Here is a 10,231-nt window from a genome sequence, read left to right on the forward strand (position 1 = left end):
AGTTCTCTCGAAGTCGTCGTCAAAGTCTAAGATATGCTCATGAACAGGTCGGGAACTTCGAGTCATGCACTAGTACCTAAAAACAGAAACTTAAACAAAATACAATAATTCGAAAGAAAACAATCCAAGAGATTAGCAAAGTTGCTAATCCCTGGCAACGGCGCCAAAATTTGATGTGAAAAATAAGTTAACACACAAAATCAAACCCTCTTTTTATCAATTGTAGCAAAGTATGTAAATAGGGATCGTTCTAGACCGGGGATTAGGAGGGATTGCTAAACACTTGAAAACTGACTTAGAAATGTAAAAACAAAGTTTAAAGCACTAGATTAGACTCAAAGAATGCAAAACTCACGTTAAAATACTAAAACGAACCAAAAGAATCAAAACAGCAACCAAACACTCAAAACTGCCTAAAAACCACTTTCTGGGCAGTTTTGAACACAAAACACCAATTTGGACGAATTTGGGTTTTAACTTGTACCAAAACACTTAAAAACATAAACCAACACACTTTCTAACTAATCTAGGACTTCAAAATAAATGGGGAATTGATTTGGATGAAAATGAACTAAATGGACAGATTGCAAGGAAAACAGATTGTAATAGAAACAGATTGTAACACAAAGTTATGAATAATCAATGGATGATGGAACGGCTAAGGGGTTCTTCTCCACACATGAAATATATGCAACCTAAATCAATTTTCAGTTATCAATTTAATAAGTTATGAATCTCGACACTCCAAGTTAATTAGGTCCGCTTAAATTAACCTTCAGATTTCCCTAGAATCATTGAATTGGATGAATATGCATCGCAAACAAATTATTCCCAACAAGTTCTTTATATGAACAGCATGATAAAGACACAAGTTAGAATCATTACATTCTTTGGAAATCATAAGCATCGACAAGGCATTCGTAACTATGAAAAGCATGATACTCTTGCCAGGAATCTACTTAACACGATCGTGACTAGCGACCTTCACTACTTACGAATATAAATTCATAACGATTAGGTGAAACAAACTTATATCCTAGCATCAAATTCAAGCATGCAAATTAAGCGTGCACTCTCAACCAACATACAAGAATAAGTTCTAAATCAAACGGTTAAGCAAATTGTATTCACGACTTATACAACGATAACTGAAAGTAATCAACTTATTTCACATATATAATCATGGTTTTGAATCCACCCTTAGCCAAAACAAAATTAGCCAATCATACTTAAAGCAAAACAAAGATTACATGAATTAGACATTAAAATCCAAAGAAAGAAAACACCTAGAATGCTCCAACTTGGCAGCAAGTGCATCCAAGATTCCTCCTTTCCCTTGCTTGTGGCAGATTGGTTTGTGGACAGGTTTTGGGTAGTTCTATGGTGTAGACTGGATGGGGAATGGTATGGAAAGGTTTATGGTGAGTGTAGAGGAGTGTTTGATGGTGGAAGGGTGGTGGAGAACTTCGGCAAAGAGGTTGGAAGAAGGTGGAGTGGCTGTGATATTTTCTGGGCACTAGAATGGTGTTTTTGGGGTGTTTTGCTGCCTAGGGTGAGTATGGACGAATTTCTGTGATGAATGGTGAATATGAGAGTGTGAAACCTTTGCCAAGGGGTGTAAACATGTATATATAGGCCCCAAAAACCTTAGAGAATCAGGTTAGGTCAGGGATGAAGTGCACGGCAATGAAGGCAAGTTGGGGTGACAGAATTTTGGGCTGAGTTCTTCATCTTTTGGACCATAATTCTTCACATTCTTGGCTTCTTTAGTTCTCAAATTCGTCCATCCACTTTGGCCCATGCATTTGCTATCCATTCCAAGCCCGAAACTGCTCCAAAGGCCTCCAAAATGCATCATCTTGCATACTTTATACTTAGAGTCTGAAAACACACAAAAATAACTTTAAACACTAAAATAACTAAGGAAATACAACGTAAATGCACAAGAACAAGCTAACTAAGTTGCATAAATATGCTCCTATCACTCATCAATTCACCTAAATTTGCTTAAGAATCTGTTTAAATTGTTCTTGTTTTAATTTATTTATTTTCGTCCAAAACCAAACCCCCTTTACTTTGTTAAGTCATATTAGTTAGAACTTGTCTTAGATTGTGTTTTTAAGTGTTTTGAGCCTTTAGAAACCCAAATTTCGTCCAAATTGTGTTTAGAGCTCAAAACTGCGCAGTTTGTGTTTTTAGCTTGTTTTGAGTCTTTTGAGTTTTTTTTTAGTCTTGTGAGTCTTGTTAAGTGTTTTTAAGTTTATTTTTGTGTTTCTAAGTTAGTTTAGAGTAGATTAGCAATCCCTCCTAATCCCCGGTCCAGAACGATCCTTACTTATCCATACTACAATTGTCAACAAGAGGGTTTAATTTGTGTGTTAAGTTATTTTACGCATCAATTTGGATGAAGTTGAAGCAAACAAACAAGTATGAAAAACTCGACAGATTGTAAAACAAATTTGAGAAATAAGATGATGGATGGGATAGCTAGAGGCTTTTTCTCCACACATGACATGTATGCAAACAACTCGATTTCCAGTTACTACTTCATTGAATTATGAACGACAATGCCCCAAATTAACTGTGACATCACTAGTTAACCCTCGGATTTTCCTTGTTTTATTGGATTGGTTGACATCATTCGACAACCCAAAACATTCTTCAAAAGTTCCCTACATGACATCATAATAGAGATACAATCAAAGATAGTTACGTTTAATGAAAATCATAAGCATTGACAAAGCACTTGCAACTATGACATCATGTCACGCATGCTAGAATTAAACTTAACGCGATCGTTTATAAGCGACCTCCACTACTTATGAATATAAGTTTGTAACGATTATGTGAAACTTTCTTATATTCTTGCATTGGATTTATGCATGCTAATTCAGTGTCGACTCTTAATCAACAAATACAAATAAGTTATCAATCAAATAGTTAAGCCAATTGCATTCACGATTCAAGAGTTCATAACTGGAATTTATCAAATTATATTACACACATAATCATGGCTTTGAAATCACCCCTAGCCAAGAGGGGTTTAGCCACTCATGTTCACAACAAAACGAAAGATAATGAATTTAAACATAGTAAATAAAGAACGAGTTACACCTAAAACGCTCCAATCTTCAAGCTTGAAATGCCAAGGACCTTCTTTTTCACCACCTTGTTGCGGCTTAAGTGTCTATGGATGTGTATGGATACATGGAAGGGAATGGCTGAATGTGTTTAGGTTGGATGGAGGTCTGATGTGAAAATTATGTTGACACTCAAATTAACCCTCTTTTTATCAATTGTAGCAAGTATGTAAGTAGGGATCGTTCTAGGCCGGGGATTAGGAGGGATTGCAAAATCACTTGGACTTGACTCAAAAACGTAAAAACAAGTTTAAAACACTAACTAGACTCAAAGAATGTAAAACTAAACTTTAACACACTAAAACAAACCAAAAGACTCAAAACAGCAAATAAACACTCAAAACTGCCTTAAAACCACTTTCTGGGCAGTTTTGCACACTAGGGAAGAATTTGGACGAAAATTGGTTTAAACTTGACTCAAGACACCTAAAAACACAAACTAAATGGGTTTCTAACTAATATGACACTTAAAACTAAAGGGGGATTGATTTTGGACGAATTTAACTTTGAAAACAGAAACTTTGAAAACAAACTTTGACAAAAACGTTTTGATGAAAATTAAGATGGTGAAAGGCTAGTTAGAAGGTTCCTTCTCCACACATGAAACATATGCATACGACTTGATTTCCAATTACTCTTTCAATAAACCATGAATGACAATAACCCAAATTAAGTAGATTGACCAATTAATTCTCAGATTTCCCTAGATTCATTGAATTGAATGGGATACGCATTACAACCAAATTATTCTTATCAAGGACCCTAACTATGGAATACGCATGATAGAGACACATATCAAAGATCATTAAGTTCAATGGAAATCATAAGCATTGACGAAGCATTCATAACTATGGGATACGCATGTTACTTTTGCCAAGGATTTACTTAACACAATCGTGACTAGCGACTTTTACTACTTATGAATATAAGTTAATAACGATTAGGTGAAATTCCCTTATACTCTAGCATCAAATTCATGCATGCGAACTAAGTATGCATCCTTAATTAACACACAAGAACAAGTTATCAATCAAATAGATAAGTAAACCACATTCACGATTCATGAAATCATAACTGGAGGTAATCAAGTCATATAAAACATATGATCCTGGCTTTGAATTCCCCTATAACTATAAAGAAATTAGTTCCTCATGTTCGCAAATAAACAAAGATAAATAAATTTAAACATTCTAACAAAGATAGAAAACACCTAGAATCGCTCCACAATCCAAGCTCCTTGAATGACATGCACGGCTCCAAGAGTTCTTCCTTCTTTTCCTTGCAAACTCACGGCACAATGAGGGATGTTTGGGTGAATGGTGTAGTGAAAATATGGTAGAGGATGGTGAATGAAAGGGTGCAGCAAAGGATGGTATTTATAGGCTGAAATTCGCAGCCCCTATGTAGCAAAGGAAAAGGATTTAAAAGCCTAATTTGTATAGGATAATAACACACAATCCTTGAAGGAAAAGGCTAAGGCTTTTAGAAACCAAGGGGGAAAGGAATAATCAGGTTTCTAGAAGTTCTAGAAAGGTTTGGGGCGTCACTTTTGTAGGACAAGGAATAAGGCCTTCTAGAAAGGTTGTTTTGTGGCTGATTTCTAGAAAAAACAAGGGATAAGGTGTGGCACCTTTGTAGGAGTGGATAAGGGCTTCTAGAAACCAATTTTAATGTGTCCTAATCTGAAAATAAATCCCCCATGCAGCTGGAATTAAATTAGGATAGGATTAGGATAGGATAAGATAAGATAGGATTGGATAGGATAGGGTTTGGATAATGTTTTGGATAAGGTTTCTTCACTTGAGCTGATTCTTTGGCTTCAACTTCCCTTCTTCAAGTAGGAAACCTTGTTTGAGTAGGAAACTTCAATCTTCTAGGAATCCAACTTCAACTAGGAATCCATCTTCAACTAGGATTTCATCTTCAATTAAGCACTTTCCCACTTCAATTAGGAATCTTTGTATCTTCAATTCTTCAACTTCAAAACACATTCCTAGCTTCATCAATCCTTCAAATTCGTCCATCCCTTGTGCTTCATGTGCATGAACTCCATTCTAGCCCAATTTTGCTCCAAAATGCTCCAAATTGCATCCTTTTGCTCACTTTGTCTCTAAAACCTGAAAACACATGAAAATAGCTTAAAAGACTACTTTAACTAAGAAAACACAACATAAATGCATAAGAACTAGCTAACTAAGGCGCATAAATATGCTCCTATCATGGTCACGGCAAGGAAAGGGAAATGAAAGTGCTTGAGAGAATGAATGGATGTTTATGGATGAAGGTTGTATTGAAATGGGGATGAATGATCAAGCAAAAACTAAACTCTATGGCTGCCACACACACTTCCTTTTATAGAGGAAGTGCACGGCAAGGAGGGGAAATTGGTGGTGTGTGCAATGATTCAAGGGTGAAAATGAAGTAATGATGCAAAGCATGGGGGGTAAAATGGAGTGGTGTTGCAGCAATGAGTGCATGAAGTGGTGTTGAAATGATTCAAAGGTGAAAGTGAAGTGATGATGCAAAGCATGGGGGGTAAAATAGAGTGGTGTTGCAGCTATGAATGCAAGTAGGGAACATGAATGATTGTGCACATGGTAGAGAAAAGAAAGGGAGGTGGAATGGTGCAGAAATGAGTCAAATGTGCAGCAAGAGTCATGATGCACGGCATGGGATTCCAAATGTGGTGGATGGTGCATCAATGAGTGCATGTAGTAGAGGTAAAAGTTGTATGAAATCTGATGGGTGAAGGGGACAAGGAATATGCAGCAATTAAGTGTAATGATTCAATGTCTTGGTGCATGAAATCAGAAATAATGAAGGAGACAAGGGTGTGTTGGAAAATTTGCCCTGAAAGTCAATCTTTGGAAGAAACCTTTTCAGGACAAATGAATGGATGTATAGATGATTCTTATACATCAAATGGCAAAGATACTAATTAGGACTATCTCAATAAACGATATATGTCCTAAATAGTGAATCCATGGACAATGGATCGATTGAAAAAGTAATCTAATGATGTTAGACTACAGAGACCTTCTTCACATAACCATAATGTCCAAAAAGGTTCCTGGTCATTGGATTGTCGGAGGGATACTGACAATGCTTAGACCGGTACATACTGTGTCTGCTTCAAATGGAAGGATGGAAGGTCTCATCCCATTCGTGTGGTGACACTAAGACAAGTATGTAGGTGCTCATTAAGGGAATGAGTTCACTGAACACAATCGAACGAGAGTACTTGCATGGAGGTCTACTCACATGTCAAGCAAGTAACTCTAATGGTTGGAATAATGTAAGTAGTCATTTGACCTGAGGCATCGTCGTTGTCTTGTGGCTAAGTACTTAATCTTTGATTATGTCAAAGTCACCCCATTCGCGGATGTCCATGGCATAATTAGGGTTAAGCCACTTAGTCATGAAGGCAAGTGAAAGCGCAACAAGGAATCTCTAATCCTCGATAAGAGAGGAAGAATACTCTAAGATATGATTCGGGAATCTTCGGCCGAAGTATCGAGCGTAATAAAGGAAAGCGTTCCTATGCGACTCAATTGAATCATATAAGAAGGAATAATCACATTAGGGGTTTGACATAATATATCCATACCCTAGTAATGTGATTGAGAGTATTGTTTTAGAGAATGATCAAATTACATTGTAATTCCAACTGAATAGGTTCTCCGAACAACTTCTACATTAGCTTGGGTAGCTATGATATATGGTTAGATGTCACTCATAGCTTGTGAGTTCTTCTAGATGATTAAATGTAGTCATCAAAGAAGAAGGTGAATCAAAAGGAAGTTTTAATTCACTAAGTGATTGAATTAAATATAATCAATTGGATTGATGTCAATCACCTCACTACCTTGCTAATTAGAACCTAAAATGATTGTTCACCGATACACTCTTGTGGTGAGTAATTAATGGATGATGGAAATAATTAATTGGATTAATTAAGTGTTGTGATTAATTTAGAAAGTCTAAAGAAATCATAAAAGCGATAAAAGATCGTTTTGGGCTTAAAGAAACGTTCGGGTTTAATTGGGCCCATTGGGCCTAAACCCATTGGGCCTAAACCCATTGGGCTTTTATTCAAGCATTGGATGACTAGAAATAAATAAAAGCCCAAAGCCCAAACCAACACAAAGGGGCCGGCCATTTAAAGTGGAGAGGGAGAGATATTAAGTCAAGTTGTTAACTGGGTTTCTTTTTGTCTATATAAGGAACTTTATAGAGATTTATTCCTTAGGGTTTTTTGTGTGTTTAAAACAACAAAGAGGCAAAAGAAATAGCTCTCTAAAACTACACAAAGGCCGGCCACCTTAAGGGTGATTTAGCTAATCCTTTTTCACTCTTTTGGTTATTCCTCCATCCATCTCACTACACTAGTGGGTGTGGATCTTTAGAGGTCTTCTCCTTTGGAGACTAAAGGAGAACCTAGGAGCACTCTTACCAACAAAGTGGAGGAGGCAAGGAGGGAGGCTAGGCTCAAGGAGTTCAAGGAGCAAAGGGCTTGGAGGTGGTCCATCCTTGGTCTAAAATCTAGATCAAGAGGTATAGATCTATTCCTTCACTTTGTTCTTAACTTAAATGTTTTAGATGCATTACATATAAACCTATGAACCTTGAAGGGGATTTTCATGACTATAGCTTTGATTTTATTTGATAACATGCTTCCGTTGCTTATGTATATTAATTTTTAATTGTATATGCATGCTAGTCATTTCGAAATCCCATATTAATCTCATAGATTTCCCTTCAAGTGGTATCAGAGCCAAAGGTTTATGTATAATGTGGCCTTTTGGATTTTATGCATATGGGTATTAATATTATGTATGACATAATTATTGCTTCTTTCAAAATATGTTTATCTTTTGTTTTTCAATAGTTGAAAAATGTTAGTCAATAGTTGAGAAAGATATGTATGCAAAAGATGTTTTGTATGCATGAATGAAAATTGAGTTTTGAACTAGTTTGACATATTATTTCTTCATTTAAAGTATGTTTATCTTTTGTTTTTCAATGGTTGAAAAATACAAATCAAGAGTTGAAAAAGATATGCATGTAAAAGGTGTTTTGGATGCATGAATGAAGAGTAAGTTTTGAACAAAATTTGGGGTTTTGTTCCTTGTGGTAGGCACGGCATTAAGGGGGTTTTTTGGGCATGTGTTTGTGTTTTATTGTAAGACACTCACACATCATTTTAAAGCTAGAAAGTAGAGCCCTTGTCACTTTAGTTTTTGGGTTTGAAAAATCACCAAGAATACACAAATCTTGAAAAAGTGTTCATGGTTTTGTTCTTGGTGTTCATGGTTTGTTTTTGGGTGAAAATGGTTTTATTTGGTTTTGGTAAATTGTTTTATGGTTTTGGATGATATACTTATCATCCATAGCCTTCCCAAAATTTTTTAAATCCTAGACTTGACTAGGAAATTTCCATCACCCTTTTCACCTAAGTTTTAATGACAAAACCAAGTGACAAGCAAATTTGGATTTTTCTACCTTGCATTGAATTAAAGCAAGATGGGTGAGACTTCCCATCTCCCCTTAATGTGGCCGGGCACCCTAGTGGATTTATCCACTTGTGGGGTTTTTTGTAATTTGGAAAAAGATATTTTATACTTTTGAGTATTTACGGTTTGACCCCTAACTTTTTCATATTTGCATTTAGGCCCCTACTAACTAGAAAGTTAAAATATTTGATTTTAATTTTGTTAGTTGTTTAAACTCATAATACTATTATGCCCATATGCACTAAATCTAATTGTTTATGTTGCATTCCATTTGATTATTTAATGTGATTAAGTAGTTAGAAAAATGGGTGACTATGGACTTTTGCCTTAAACGATAATTGAGCTATGAGATAAGGCGCTAAAATCAAATTGTTTGAACCTTGGGAATGTGTTTTAATTACTGTTTTAATTGGACCTTGTCACGTTTGACATTAATCTATCTCTCCCTCTTAGTATGTGTAATTTGTAGGAATTTGTACAAATCGGTTTGTAATTCTTATTATTTCTTAATCTCTTTTAGTTAGTTGATTCCCTCTAGTGCTAGACTAGAGTTTCTTTAACTATTGGTAAGGAGACATAACTAAAAGAGGGTTTTGACATGAGATTAAAGATTAAATGGGTCCAATGTCCTAATTAGCAATGAATGATTGTCTTTCATTTCTAATGGCTCAATGAAAATGTTTTAATTGGATTGAAAAGCACGTAATTAAATTGACACAACCTCCCCGAGTTTATATTCAACAATGTTGGCTCGTTGTTGCAATAACCTAATAAGTCCATGGTCATCCAAGAGCCTAAGATAACTATAAAGTCCAATTTCAAAGGAATGCAAAAACCTTAGTAGTAGTAGTTACTTCCAATATTTGAAAAAAATTCGTTTTTGATATTGATTTGTTTTTCTTAAACCAAATAGTGGGAGTATCATACGCTACTAAACTATAATGAATACAATTAGTAGTTATATATATCTCCAATATTTTGAAAAATATTTTGATATTGATTTGTTTTATGAAAACGAATAGTGGGGATATCATATGCTACTAATTTCATTAACTTTGGACTAGTAGTTGTAATAGGACATGATGTGAAAATTAAGTTGACACACAAATTAAACCCTATTGATGACAATTGTAGTAATGATGCAAGTAGGGATTGTTCTAGACCGGGGATTAACTAGGGATGCTAATCAACACAAATAAGACTCAAAAACACTAAACTAGACTCTATAGACTCAGAACTAACTCAAAACACTCAAAACAGCAGATAACAACCAAAAAGACTCAATTCTAGACCTAACAAGTGATTTGGACGAAAATAGAACTCCAAAGACTCAAAAGACTTAAAAGAAACAAGTTTTGACTCTAAAAACAAGACTTAAAAGTAAGGGGGTTGGTTTTGACGAAATTGGACTTTAAAACATAAACTTTTGAAAACAAACTTAACAAAAACGATTTTGGATGAAAAAGAATGGTGAAAGGCTAGTTAGAGGGTTCCTTCTCCACACATGAAACATATGCATACGACTCGATTTCCAGTTACTCTTTCAACAAACCATGAATGACAATGTCCCAAATTAAC

The sequence above is a fragment of the Malus sylvestris genome, chromosome 3 (assembly GCF_916048215.2).
Source record: "Malus sylvestris chromosome 3, drMalSylv7.2, whole genome shotgun sequence".
NCBI lineage: Eukaryota > Viridiplantae > Streptophyta > Magnoliopsida > Rosales > Rosaceae > Malus > Malus sylvestris.